Source organism: Bubalus kerabau, chromosome 4 (assembly GCF_029407905.1).
Source record: "Bubalus kerabau isolate K-KA32 ecotype Philippines breed swamp buffalo chromosome 4, PCC_UOA_SB_1v2, whole genome shotgun sequence".
NCBI lineage: Eukaryota > Metazoa > Chordata > Mammalia > Artiodactyla > Bovidae > Bubalus > Bubalus kerabau.
Window position 1 is genome coordinate 138037517 of NC_073627.1, and position 12181 is coordinate 138049697.

Consider the following 12181-nt stretch of genomic DNA (forward strand, 5'->3'; position numbering starts at 1 on the left):
GCCCAGCCCTTCGGGAGAAACCCTCACATTGTGTCCACTGCTGCCCTGTGTGCCAGGCATTTGGGGCCCCAGCCTGGCCTTCCCTGTGCTCTGGTCAGTCGGCTTCCATCCTGCTCAGCAGCTGCTTCAGACCACCTTGCTTCTCAGACTCCCACCCTTCCACTTTTTTCAGCCTCAGTGCAGCATCTTGCTCTCTGTTCCTAGAGGAACCCGGACTCCATCAAATTCTTCTTCCTCTAACTGTCCTTCCCACTAGCCTGCCAACCCCTGCCTCTTCTCCTATTGTAAAGTAAGAGGGTTCTTCCTTCTTCTAAGGAGAATCAGTGGATGTAGCAACCACTGATGTACACCTGGGTTTGAATCCTGGCTTTTCACCTGGGCCATCTTACTTGACCTCTCTAAGCTCAGTTTCCTTGTCTACAGATTGGGAATATGAATCCCAAGACCCAGATTCTTTTTTACTGAAAAAGTGGGCATGACATATGTAAAGCTTTTGCTGCAGTGTCTGGTGCCTAAGTTCTCAATAAAGGTCACGGTCATAGTTATTTTGGTCATCTGTCTCTTGAGTAACCCAGTTCCAGTATCCTGGCCTCTACCCCACCCCCACCTCCAGCCATTGGTTCCTTCTTAAGAGCATTTCTGAATCCATACTTGTCTCATCTTAAATAACAAACCAACCCCAGGCAGCTCACCTTGACCCCATGTGCCCCGAGAGTTTTTTCTCCTTAAAATAACAAATGTTGGGAAAGGATGGTTGACACTCAGTTTTTACCTCCTCCCCTTGTCACCTCCCCCCTCCCCCCAGACCTCTGGCATTTTGCATCTATTTAGTCACTGTCTCCTGCAATTTGTTTAGATTCATGTCTACTGAGTTGGTGATGCTCTCTAACCATCTCATCCTCTGCTGCCCCCTTCTCCTTTTGCCATCAATCTTTCTCAACATCAGGGTCTTTTCCAGTGAGTCGGCTCTTCGTGTTAGGTGGCCCAAGTATTGGAGCTTCAGCTTCAGCATCAGTACTTTCTGGTGAATATTCAGGGTTGATTTCCTTTGCACCCACCGCTCTGCTGAAACCCCACTGGGCTACCAGCGATTTCCTGGCTAATAAATTCAGCTACCTTTTTCCCGGTCCCTCTTGATGACAGGCAGCCTCCTGGTCTTCCTCAGAATTCTGTCCTCCACCTTCTTTTTGTCTCTCGGGACACATCTCTTTTTCTACCTGGGTACTGATAACTCACGGGTTGCACATCTGTGTCTCTGGTCGGGTCTGTCTGGGAGCTGGGTGTCCTGTTGCCTTGGAGACATGTCCAGTTGGCTGCCTCAGTGTTCATCATGGACATCCTGCCCTCTCCTCTGGTCTTCCCTTTGGTTTGGGCCCCCTTCCTCAGAAGGCTGGGGATGGTCTTCAACATTTCCCCCATCTCTGCCCTTCTTCCCCTCTCCCCATATGCTTCCAAGACCTGTCCACTCCGCATCTGTGATACTCTTTAAATCTGTTTTCTTCTCCTTCAGGGGACTCTGCCTCTGTCTCCTTTACATTGCAGGCTTCCCTGATCACAGAGTCACAGTTGGATAAACCTGCCCTTTCTCTCCCCTCCTTTTTTGCTCTCACTTCCCTACTGCCTAGACCTGCTTTTCTCCACAGCATGTGTTACCCTGTAACCCACAATACCATTAACTTATATGTATTATTTACATAGTTTAGTGTTTTTTTCATAATTGTAATATGATCTCCATTGTTCACAGTCTGTCTTTCCTCATTCGAATGTCAGCTCCCAAAGGGCAGGAATTTTTGACTCCTTTGTTCTCTTCGGTGTTCCCTTTGCCAGAAACAGTTCCGGGCACATAGTAGGTGCTCAGTTAAGTATTTGTTGAATGAATGCCCACAAATCCTTCTTAGCTGATCCTGCTCATCCCCAGTTTTCTCTCCTTAAACAGGGTAGAGTAATAATACTCATCCTACCTACCTTTCAGATCTACTTAATCGAGTCTTGGAAGAAAATGCAACCAGGTTTGCAGTGATCACAGTTTATAAAGCTTAAAGCTCTCTGCAGGTGCCAGGCTATGGTATTTATTATCAAATGAGGATCATGTTGAAGGGGCGGAGTTAGCTGATTGGAACTGAAAATCCAGCCTGTTGTCCGTGGTGCAGCAGAGCCTGAGAGGGGCCTGAAGGGGTCGAGCAGCAGCCCCATTGTCTCAGTTCACTTCCGGTAGTGTCTCTTTCCACCTGACACTGCATGGCTGTCCCCATTGCCTTCAGAATAAACCTGGACTACCTTGAGTGGCACGCTGAGGCCCAGACCCTCTCCCCTTCGGACTTACTCTCCAGAGACACGTAAAGGTTTTCTGTGATTCTTGGTTGAATGAATCAGTTGTTTTAAAGAGATGTGAGGTGGAGGTGGGGGAAGTGCTTTAAAACCTGCTATTAAACAAGTGCTAGTTTTTATTTTGTTTTGCTTAGCATTGTTTGGGATCCCTACTGTCCTTGGCCAGACAGAGACTCAGCCCCTTTGTCTGTCCGCTTTCTATGGTGGAACCCACAAGCCCCCGATGAGGCTGTTTATTCATCTGGCCACCCACTTCATTCGTTGCACACTGACTGAGGGCCCTCCTTACCCAGGCAACCAAAATAAGTCCTGGCTCCTATTTCCAGAGCCTGCTCCCTGTAATTAGACCCTGAGCTTAGGTGATGAGACCGGCTCGCTTTGGGGAGAAGAATGACCCAACTTGATATTGACTCTCATATAGTGCGAGGGCCGGGGTTGGTGAACTCAGAAGGGCTCAGGCTGCCATGTTGAAATTCTGGGGCCTGCAGGGCAGTGTCACTGGGGGCTCTTTGCTGGGCACTCTTGAGTTGGCTCCTTCCCCTCTGGGAAACAGTGGCCTTCAGTTGTACTGTGCCCCACCCCCCACCACACACACACATCCTCTTCCTCACCCCTGCGGTTGTTAGTCATTCTGGAAGCTGAAATTGGCTCCCAGAAGGTAACTTTGAGAACCACCACCCCCCGCCCAGTAATCCCAGCCTGCCGGGAAGGGCCGCAGTCTGGTCACTAAGAAGTGTTTTGGTTTCACATTCGTGCTTTCTCTCTGAAGAGAAAACAAAACATGTTGAAATAGAGCGAAATCCCAGCAGCAGCTTGGTTGAAGCAAAAGTTGCATAACAGGTTTAGGAAATGTCTGGCCACCGTGGGTCAGGTGGAGGGACTGCCACTTCGTGTCCCCGAGAGGACGTCCTCCGGGGCCACCAGCTTCCGGATCCATCACACACAAAATCCTGTGAGTGACTCAGAAGGGCACTGTCCCCTGAGGTCTGGTGGCAGAGGCCCCTGATGGATCTCTCAGTGTGGCCTCGGCCTTTGTTCCCTGGAGATGCTGCTGTGGGCAGGCGTTGGGGAGGGGCGACGTGTGTGTCACACTTGTGCTGGTGTTGGGACCCCTGGAAAGCTGTGGAGGTGGGGGTGGAGGGGTCAGGCCCCATGAATTGAAGTCCCCATCCTGCCACTCATCTGCTTGGAAACCTGGATGAGTTATTTCTCTGGCTTGGTGTCTCTGTGTCTCATAGACTATTATTAGCCGCCTGGACTGACATCATCTGTTTACCTACTGGACAGGGCTGTTGAGTAGCTCAGGTGGGATCACGTTTGCAGGTGGCTTGTCTCAGTCGTGTCCACCTCTGTGTGACCCCATGAACTCTAGCCCACTAGCCTTCTCTGTCCACAGATTGCTCCTGGCAAGAATTTTGGAGTGAATAGCCATTTCCTTCTCCAGGGGATCTTCCTGACTCAGGGATCAAACCTGCGTCTCCTGCATTGCATTGCATTGCATTATCCTCTGAGACACCAGGAAAGCCCAAACCTTGACAGGCCCCACTAATGACAGATTGTATCAGAGGTAATATGCTGAAATAAGGGCCTTTCAGGTTAACAGCATGGGCCCTGAGTCCAGACTGCCTGGCTGGTGCCTGGACAAATTGCTGAAATCTTTCTGTGCCTTATTTTTCTCATCTGTGAAATGGGAATAAAACACTACACACCTCATAGTGTGTTGCTATGAGAATGAATTATGCTACAACTAGAATGTTAAGAATAGTGTCAGTGGTAAGTGGTAAGCTCTCACTTTATATTAGCTCCTATTATCATTTTTGAAAGTGTTATTACTTTTTTTAGACTGATTTTTTTTAATTCATTTTTTATTTGCATTGGATCTTAATTGAAGCACACGGGATCTTCGTTGCATCAGGCAGGATCTTTCGTTGCCGTGCATGGGCTCTCTAGTTGTGGCAGATGGGTTCAGTAGCTGTGGGGCACATGGGCTTAGTTGCTCCACATGTGGAATCCTAATTCCCTGACCAGGGATCATACCCACGTCCCCTGCATTGCAAGGTGAATTCTTAACCACTGGACCACCCCAGAAAGTATTATTGCTTGAATGCTTGGTTATGCTTGTATGTTGCTGTTGTAACTCTATCTTGCATTATTTTCGTGTTGTTTTAACCTATATTCTGTCACTTGATCCTCTTAGCTTTGGTTTGAAGATAGGAAAAAGCACCCACAGTCTCTCATTTCATAAATGAGAAAACTAAGCTTCAGAACAATAACATGGCCTGGAACTTGCGCCTCTTTCTGCTGTACCAGCACTGAAGGTACTGGTACAGACCTTGATACCATTGACAAAGTATAAAGCTCTCTGCAGCTGCCAGACCATGGTATTTATTACCAAACTGGGATCCTGTTAAAGGCAAGTTGAGGAAAGGAATCAGGTAGGAGCGAGCATGTGAAGTGCTGAGATGTAGACTCGTTAATGATGGCAGAGCCCTTGAACTGGGTTCTGAGAGGAGATTTTGGGGTCCCATCTGCATTTTTGGGAGGGAGAAACGGGAGCTGAGGAAGCTCTGGCAAAAAGTCATAGTTTGGCATGGAACTCGGAGCTCTAACATATAGGTAGAAGTTCCTTGGTCACCTATTCCAATATGTAGGGCAAGGGGATGATCACAAATGGCTGTTGCCATAGGATATTTTTGGTTTTCTCTGGCTTCTTTCTCTGGAGCAAACTGCAGCTGCTATGGCACATTCTCATTTTAGCGGTGAGTCAAAGTTGGACTCAGTATAGTAACTCGATTTTGGATTAGCTTAAGGATTCCTTTCCAAAAGACAGCCTAAAAATGACCTATGAAAAGAGTACTACATCATAGCTCCTTGGTCTGCTAGGGTTGCAGTATTCTCATCTCAAATAGGGAAGAGTAACAATGCCCGCTGCACCTCCCTTTCAGTTCTACTTAATACATGTGGTAAGAAAATACAGCCTGTTTTGCAGTCAACAGACCTTTATACCATTTACAAAGTATAAAGCTCTCTGCAGGTGCCAGGCCGTGGTATTTATTATCAAACTGGGATCCTGTTAAAGGGGTAGGTTTAGCTAGTTGGAATGGAAAATACAGGCTCTGGTTCCGGCCACTGTAGGATTCGCTGCAGCTGCATGGCCTTGGGCACTTAGCCTCTCTCCTTACCTTCTGTGTCTCCCATCTGTTGAATAAAGACCAGGGTGGCCGTCTGCCTCCACCTCTTTCGCTGGGTAATCAGGAAGAGCCAATTATACTCTGGGGCATGCTCAGAAATACATTTAAAATTGATGATGTCGGACCAGCGATGAGAGGCCTGCATACAACTACTGTGATTAAGGCCAGTGATTAAGGATTCCTCCAGGGAGTGGGGGCCCCTCCCTTTCATCTCCATGGGGTTGTCACCTTAGAGGCTCCATTTCATTTTGCAGGTGAGTCTGTCCCCTTGAGTGGCAGGTGGGTGAGGTTGGGGACTGAGAAAGGTGGCCGATCGTCCTGAAGCATGACTCTGTATCTGCTGATGCCCTTACCTACCTTGGTCCCTTGCTGCTCTGTGTGCTATGGTTACTCATGGCCACTGATCATTGAAAGGAAGAAGGGAAGGAGGTAGGGCACAGATGCCTTTGTCCTGGGGTCCCTGGTCCTCCTTTCCTCACACTGCCCACAGGGAGGGGGTTTTACTGGCATGTTGCCTCGCCCTGGGCCTGGCAGATGGTGTGGAAGGTGGATGTGAGGGTGGGTGCTGGCAGCTGCAGGAAGCTTGCCAGCCAACTTGCTATGAATGGAAACATGCAGGGCCCTGCCTCTGACTTACAGTGGGGTGCTCTGCTCCCCTGGAATAGAGGCTGTATCCCATGGGTGTCCCAGGGCTGTCTCCAGCCTGAATTAGAGAAACAAGTGATTGCCTGATAATCAGATCTCGGAAGTCACACTGAAGAAATAGGGGGAAACCTTTCCAAGGGAAAGAAGATGCTGATGTGTGTGTACATGAGTGCAAAAGTCTAAGGACGAGCCCAAGGCGTGTCATGGACTGTAGAACCAGCTCTCTTTCCTTAGTCACTGTTTCCATGGCTTGTTTGCTAAGTGTTGGCTTGCATAAACCTGATTCATGGAATTTCTCTACCGAGAAAGAGTTAAAAGCCATGTGTAAAAGTGCAGCATCATCCCCTAGTCTTCATTTTAATGAGAAAATTAATTCAGAACTGGGAACATGTGGGTGAGACTATATGTGCCAAGCACTGGAAGCCTGGAGGTTTCTTGCCTGTGAGGTCCATCCCCACAGAAGTCCCCTGTCTGCCAGGAGGACAGAGGTATCATTGAATCATTCCTTGGAGGGGGGTGATGAGTCTCTTCTCACAGAAACCAAACCTTGTCAAGAGCGGTCAGGAAAAGGGCCCTGGAAGAAATAATATATCAACATCTGTATCTAGACTGAAGGAGATGTAGATGGTAGGACAGAACTGGACAATTCCCTCTCCCCTGGAATGTCACAGCCTGTCCCCAAGGTGCCTGGCCATCCCCAGGACACCTGTACCCTCCCCTGTCACTCTGCTTTTGGGTTTCTGCTCTGAGCCTTCTGCCCACAGAATCAGCCGAGGAAGTTTTTGTGTTTGGTGGGGGTGGTCACACCAGGGCCTGCCCCCCATTCTGAAATTCCTTCTTCTTCCCTCCCCCCGCATTCTGAATTTTAATTCGCTGTTCGACCACCAAGTGACTGCTTGGCAGCATCCAGGGAGGCCCAGCCTCCCCCTGGTGGGAACTTTCCCTGCAGAGCTGAGGACCAGAGGAGTCAATAACACAGAGGAAGGGAGGAAGCTGTCATGTCACAGGCATTTCTGCTCATAATCAACTCCTAACTGATGGGTGACATGAGTGGCAGATGCCAGCTGGAGCAGCAGCCAGGCAAGTAGCTAAAAATTAAATACAGTCACATGATTTGGTGAGGTTTAGGGTTTGCCCGAGTAACCTTTTCAGGCCCAATCACAGTTTAGATCACGAGAGAAATATGGCAAAGACAGAGGTTAATCTCGAGTCCCACATGGGGACCTGTGATGGATACTCAGATTCCTGCCTCATTCCTTGTCACTTCTTTTTAATGACATTTAAAATTTTTCTGTTCATTTATTTTTGGCTTTGCTGAGTCTTTACTGCTGCATGGGCTTTTCTCTGGTCACGGCAAGTGGGGGCTGCTCTCTAATTGCAGTACTTGGGCTTCTCATTGCAATGGCTTCTCTTGTGGAGCACAGGCCTTAGGCTCACAGGCTTCAGTAGTTGTGGCACATGGGCTCAGTATTTGTGGCTCCTGGGCGCTAGAGCACAGGCTCAGTAGTTATAGCGCAGTGGCTTAGTTGTTTCACTGCATGTGGAATCCTCTAGGACCAGGGATTGAACCTGCGTCTCCTGCATTGGCAGGCAGATTCTTTACTGCTGATCCACCAGGGTCGCCCCCTCCCTGTCACTTTTTAAAGGCAGTTGAATAGTTGGAAATTTTTTTTTCCTGCCCTCTCTTTTCTTTGAGTCCTTCTGTCTCTGGTGGATCCTTCTCTAAATGCAGAGAATTCAGTTCCTGGGGCTTGTCCATCCACCTCCAGTGATTCTGATAAAGGCTGGAAGCTGCTGGGTCTTGAGGATTTTCCTTCTGGTGCCCGTATCAGTCCAGTTTAAGAGAGAAAAGCTGCTGGATCTCCCAGCTTCTAAAAACTGAGTCCTGTTTCTCCACAAGACCAGTCCTGTGACATGGGCAAGAACTGACCGACCCCAAGGCCAGCCTTCTCTTTTTGTGTCTGTGGATTTCCCTGGCATCTGACGTCTTTGTTACTAATCCTGCTGGGTGTTTTGAAGGAGGACGTGGGTGGGCCTTTTTCAGGGTCGCTTAACAATGCCGAGCTGTTCCCCAGGAGAAACAGTTGGGGTACAAGCAAAAGTTGGATCTGCTGGACCTTAAACCATAGAAGATGCCCTGCTGGAATAGGGGTTGTCAGTGAAAGGGTTAATAACCTAAAATGAGCAAGAGAGACTAGAGAACTCTCTTTTAGTGTAAGTGTGTTTAAAAACTGTTTTCCCTAGAATCTTGGCTTCTCAGACAATCACTGAATTAATGAGTATATTTATGCCAGGAAGTGTGAAGCGTTAAATAAATTTATTTCGAAAATGACTGAAGATTTATAATGAGTCCTCAGAGCAGCAAGAATATCAGCTTCACTCAGTCAGACAGAGCAAGATAAATATCATATGATGTCACTTGTGGAATCTAAAAAAAATGTTACAGATGAACTTATTTACAAAACAGAAACAGACTCAATGACAAAGAAAGCAAATTTACAGCTACCAAAGGGGAAGGGGGATGGGGAAGGGATAAATTAGGAGTTTGGGATTAACAGATACACACTACTATATATAAAACAGATAAACAACAGGAACCTACTGCATTGCACAGGAAACTATATTCAATACCTTATAATAACCTATAATGGAAAAGAATCTGAAAAGGTATTTTATATATATATATATATGAATTATATATATATATGAATCACTTTGCTATACACCTGAAATTAAATAGCACTGTAAATCAGCTATAATTCAATTTTAAAAAATACCTAAAGCAAGATGAAAAATACATTGATTAAAAAAGAAAGGTCAACTTTAGCAATTTTTCTTCATAAAAACAACGGAATAATAATAAGGAATACATTGACAAGTTAGAGTGACTCCTAGTTCCTTCTTTGCCTCCAAGAAAGTCTTTTGAGGTTCAGAAGGAGGTAGAGAAGGAGTTGACACTGCAGTTTGTCACCGTGGGGTCTGTTATCCTTGGAGTTAGTGCTGTTCCCTCCACTGGCATCTGTGATTGGTCTAGCTGGTGATGCTTCCCCTGACCTGGTATAAAAATTCTCACTTTAACCTTCCCTTGAATGTCTCTTCCAGGGTCTTTTGAGTTTTCTGATAATCTAATCATAAGAAAATTTCTGAAATTCCCTTTCAGAACCTAAAGAAAACGAAAGTTAACTACAGAGCTGGGCTTTTACTAGAAGTGGCTTTTAAATTGAAAACAGATTTCTGATCCTCTCTGAGCAGCCAGAGTTGAAGGGACAGGAAGAACCTTTGCCAACCCAGAGCTTGAGTATGGAGGGCAGGGAATGAAAGGAGGAAAAACACAGCAAAATGGATCCTTTCTCTGGAGACACACACAGAACATTTAATTTGCATTTTAGGGTGAGTTATAATTAGCTTGTGATAACCAGAAGCCCACTAGCTGAGTGACTCTTAGAAAGCATTTCAGTTGTCTGAGTCTCAGTTTGTTCATCTGTAAAATGACAAAATGGAACTACAACTATATGGTTTCTTAGGAGGCTTCTAAAAGTTCTACTCTTTGTTTGCATGGGCTGTATAACTTTGGGCACTGTCCTTTGATTTGGAATGTAAAGTATAGACTTAACAAGCACTTCAGCTTGAAGGAGGAAGCTAGGAAGACGACCTCCCCCACCCTGACACACACACCCTGGAATTAAAAGAACTAGATGCCCAAATACTTTTGGGGGACCTTGTTTCCTAGACTATCTGCCAAGAAATGGTAGTCTATTTAATTTACTTGAAACCTTTAACTGCAACACTAGAAGACTGCGAACTGTTCATTCAGACAATTCTAGAAATGCTGAATGGCCACAGTCCCACCCTGGAATCAAGGGGAGCCATGTAGCCGATGCTTCTGGAAGGCTCTGTTTATAGCTCTCTGACTCCTTCCTGCCTGGGCCATTTTATGAGCTCACTACCAGGAAGCTGAGTCATCGAGGGTCAGCCGGCACGGCCACGGTCACCCAGCTTTGCCAGCAGCAAGGATGGGTGAGTCCAGACAGCTGGGGCATTTTGGGTGAACTTAGGTGGGAATGTCAGGATGAAGGGGCTGCTCCTTACCTTGGAAGACTTGCTGCCACCACTCCCATCACGGTGACGGGAACACCATCACTCCCCGTGGCTTGTGTTCAGGTCAGAACCAAAGAGACTGAAACATTGCATAGAGGGTCAGCTGACTGTCTTCTTTTCAGGGCTCAGCACAGGCTGTGCTGTGCTCCTGGTACCCAGCTGGCTGCAGGGACATCACCTTCCTCGGGGCCTCTGTTCACATCCCACCTGCTGCTACCTACATCCCGAGGTGGCCCCCTTCTTCTCCTGGGCTTCTTTCTGCGTGACTCCCCCCAGGCTTCCGGTCACTGCTTCAGAGTTGCTTCTGGGACCCTCGAATCTAAACTCGGTCCCTGCCTTTGTTGTCACAGCATTTTTACCTTGTCCTTTACTTCAGGATGGTTTGTAGTTGTTGTTCAGTTGCTCAGTTGTGTCCGACTCTTTGCAACCCCATGGACTGCAGCACTCTAGGCTTCCCTGTCCTTCCCTATCTCCTGGAGTTTGCTCAAACTCATGTCCATTGAGTCGATGATGTCATCCAACCATTTCATCCTCTGTCACCCCCTTAGTTTGTAACTTTTGATTTGTATGATTTTGGGTTTGCTCTTTCCCTCCCCTCCTGGATTATAACCTCCTTGAAGGCAGGGACTCTCTGCCTACCCCAAGCATCCCCAGCTCCCCTAGCAGCACACTGTTTGTTGTTGGGAGAATCTGTTGGTAGAATGACCCTGTTTTACCAACACGAGACTCCTGTGGTCTGGCCCCTCACTTTCATCCCCAGCACCCATTCATCTCTCCTCCCTTCTGGAAACGCTTCTTGTCATTCGACTTTGGTTTAAATCATACACTTGAGCTCTGTTTCCAGGATGAGGGTTTTCATTGGTATGAAATCTCATCCAGGATCAAACGTTCTTGCCATTCTCTTCAGCATCCAGGGAAACAAAAATAGCTCCCCTCGAACTTAGAAAATAATTTGTCTGTGCAGAAAGTAGTACCTGCAAGTGGATTTTGGAGACTGAAAGGTGAGTGTCCAGGATGTTACCTTTGGCATCTTTCCTCTGAGACCTTTAGCACATCAAGCCTGGTGGTTCTGGTCTTTTGTCCTCTTTCTCTGTTATTGTCTGGTAGGAAGGGTGTGTGAAGAAACCAGAGAACATCCCCTCCAGCTGTGACCTGGCCCTGCCTGCACGTAAATCATTCAGCCTTACGGAGCTGATTTGACAGCAGTGTTTGTGGGAAATCTGGCTTCAGTAACGTCTGGAAAATTTCCCTGCGGCCTGTCCTTAGCCCTCTGGTGTTCCCCTCAACTCTGGAGCTTGGCTGTCATGGGGCTCATATCCTGGGCTCTTATCCTGCGTGTTAGGCCCCAGAAAACATGAAATGTCTCGCTCCATGGGACATAGATGCTCAGCAAGCAGATGGCCGTTTGGGGAGGAGAGTGCATCCGGGCCTTAAAATGCCTGCTTTGTGAATGAAATACAGTGTACCTCAGAACCCTCCTCCATTGATTATTATTATTGTTTATTTATTTTTGGCTGTGCTGGGCCTTGGTTGATATGCAGGCTTTTCTCTAGTTGCGGCGAGCAGGGGCTACTCTCATTGAGGTGGCTTCTCTTGTTGCGGAGCAAAGGCTCAATAGTTGTAGTCCACAGGCTTAGTTGCCCCGTGGCATGTGGGATCCTCCGGGACCAGGGATTGAACCCGTGTCTCCTGCACTGGCAGACAGATTCTTTACCACTGAGCCACCAGGGAAGCCCCTCAGTTCTTGAGTGTCTTTTGCAGTAAAGCACAGTGCTGGGGCACAGAGATCACAGCATCTGAGGCTGCCTCTCCCTTTGTGCTTCTCTCAGACTTTAATAGGAAGCAGGCATGCAGACGCATCACCTGATATAATTAGTAGTAGAGGAATGAGCAAGAGAAGGCTGGCGACAGGGTAGCCT

The 12181-nt window shown here is 47.4% G+C and overlaps 1 protein-coding gene and 1 long non-coding RNA gene across 6 annotated transcripts in view; one reads left to right on the top strand and one right to left on the bottom strand.

Moving 5' to 3' along the window:
- SLC25A37 (solute carrier family 25 member 37) overlaps positions 1–12181 on the top strand; it is a 47275-nt gene that overhangs the window by 7362 nt on the left and 27732 nt on the right. The window contains exon 1 of one of the 3 annotated variants that reach the window (XM_055578748.1): positions 10081–10181. The exons of 1 other annotated variant lie outside the window; for it this stretch is intronic. The gene's annotated coding sequence lies outside the window, so the exon portion shown is untranslated. Of the gene's footprint in view, positions 1–10080; positions 10182–10213; positions 10326–12181 lie in introns of those variants that run through there. One more of the 3 variants, XM_055578750.1, reaches the window with a different exon arrangement.
- LOC129650365 (uncharacterized) lies at positions 1788–11384 on the bottom strand. 3 transcript variants are annotated; one of them, XR_008713733.1, is made up of 3 exons: positions 11237–11384; positions 10254–10341; positions 1788–8592 (listed from the first exon to the last, which is right to left on the bottom strand). It is a non-coding gene; the product is annotated as an uncharacterized LOC129650365 (long non-coding RNA). The 3 variants fall into 3 exon arrangements; XR_008713735.1 differs by having other exon boundaries at positions 11284–11341; XR_008713734.1 differs by lacking the exon at positions 11237–11384 and adding an exon at positions 10622–11011.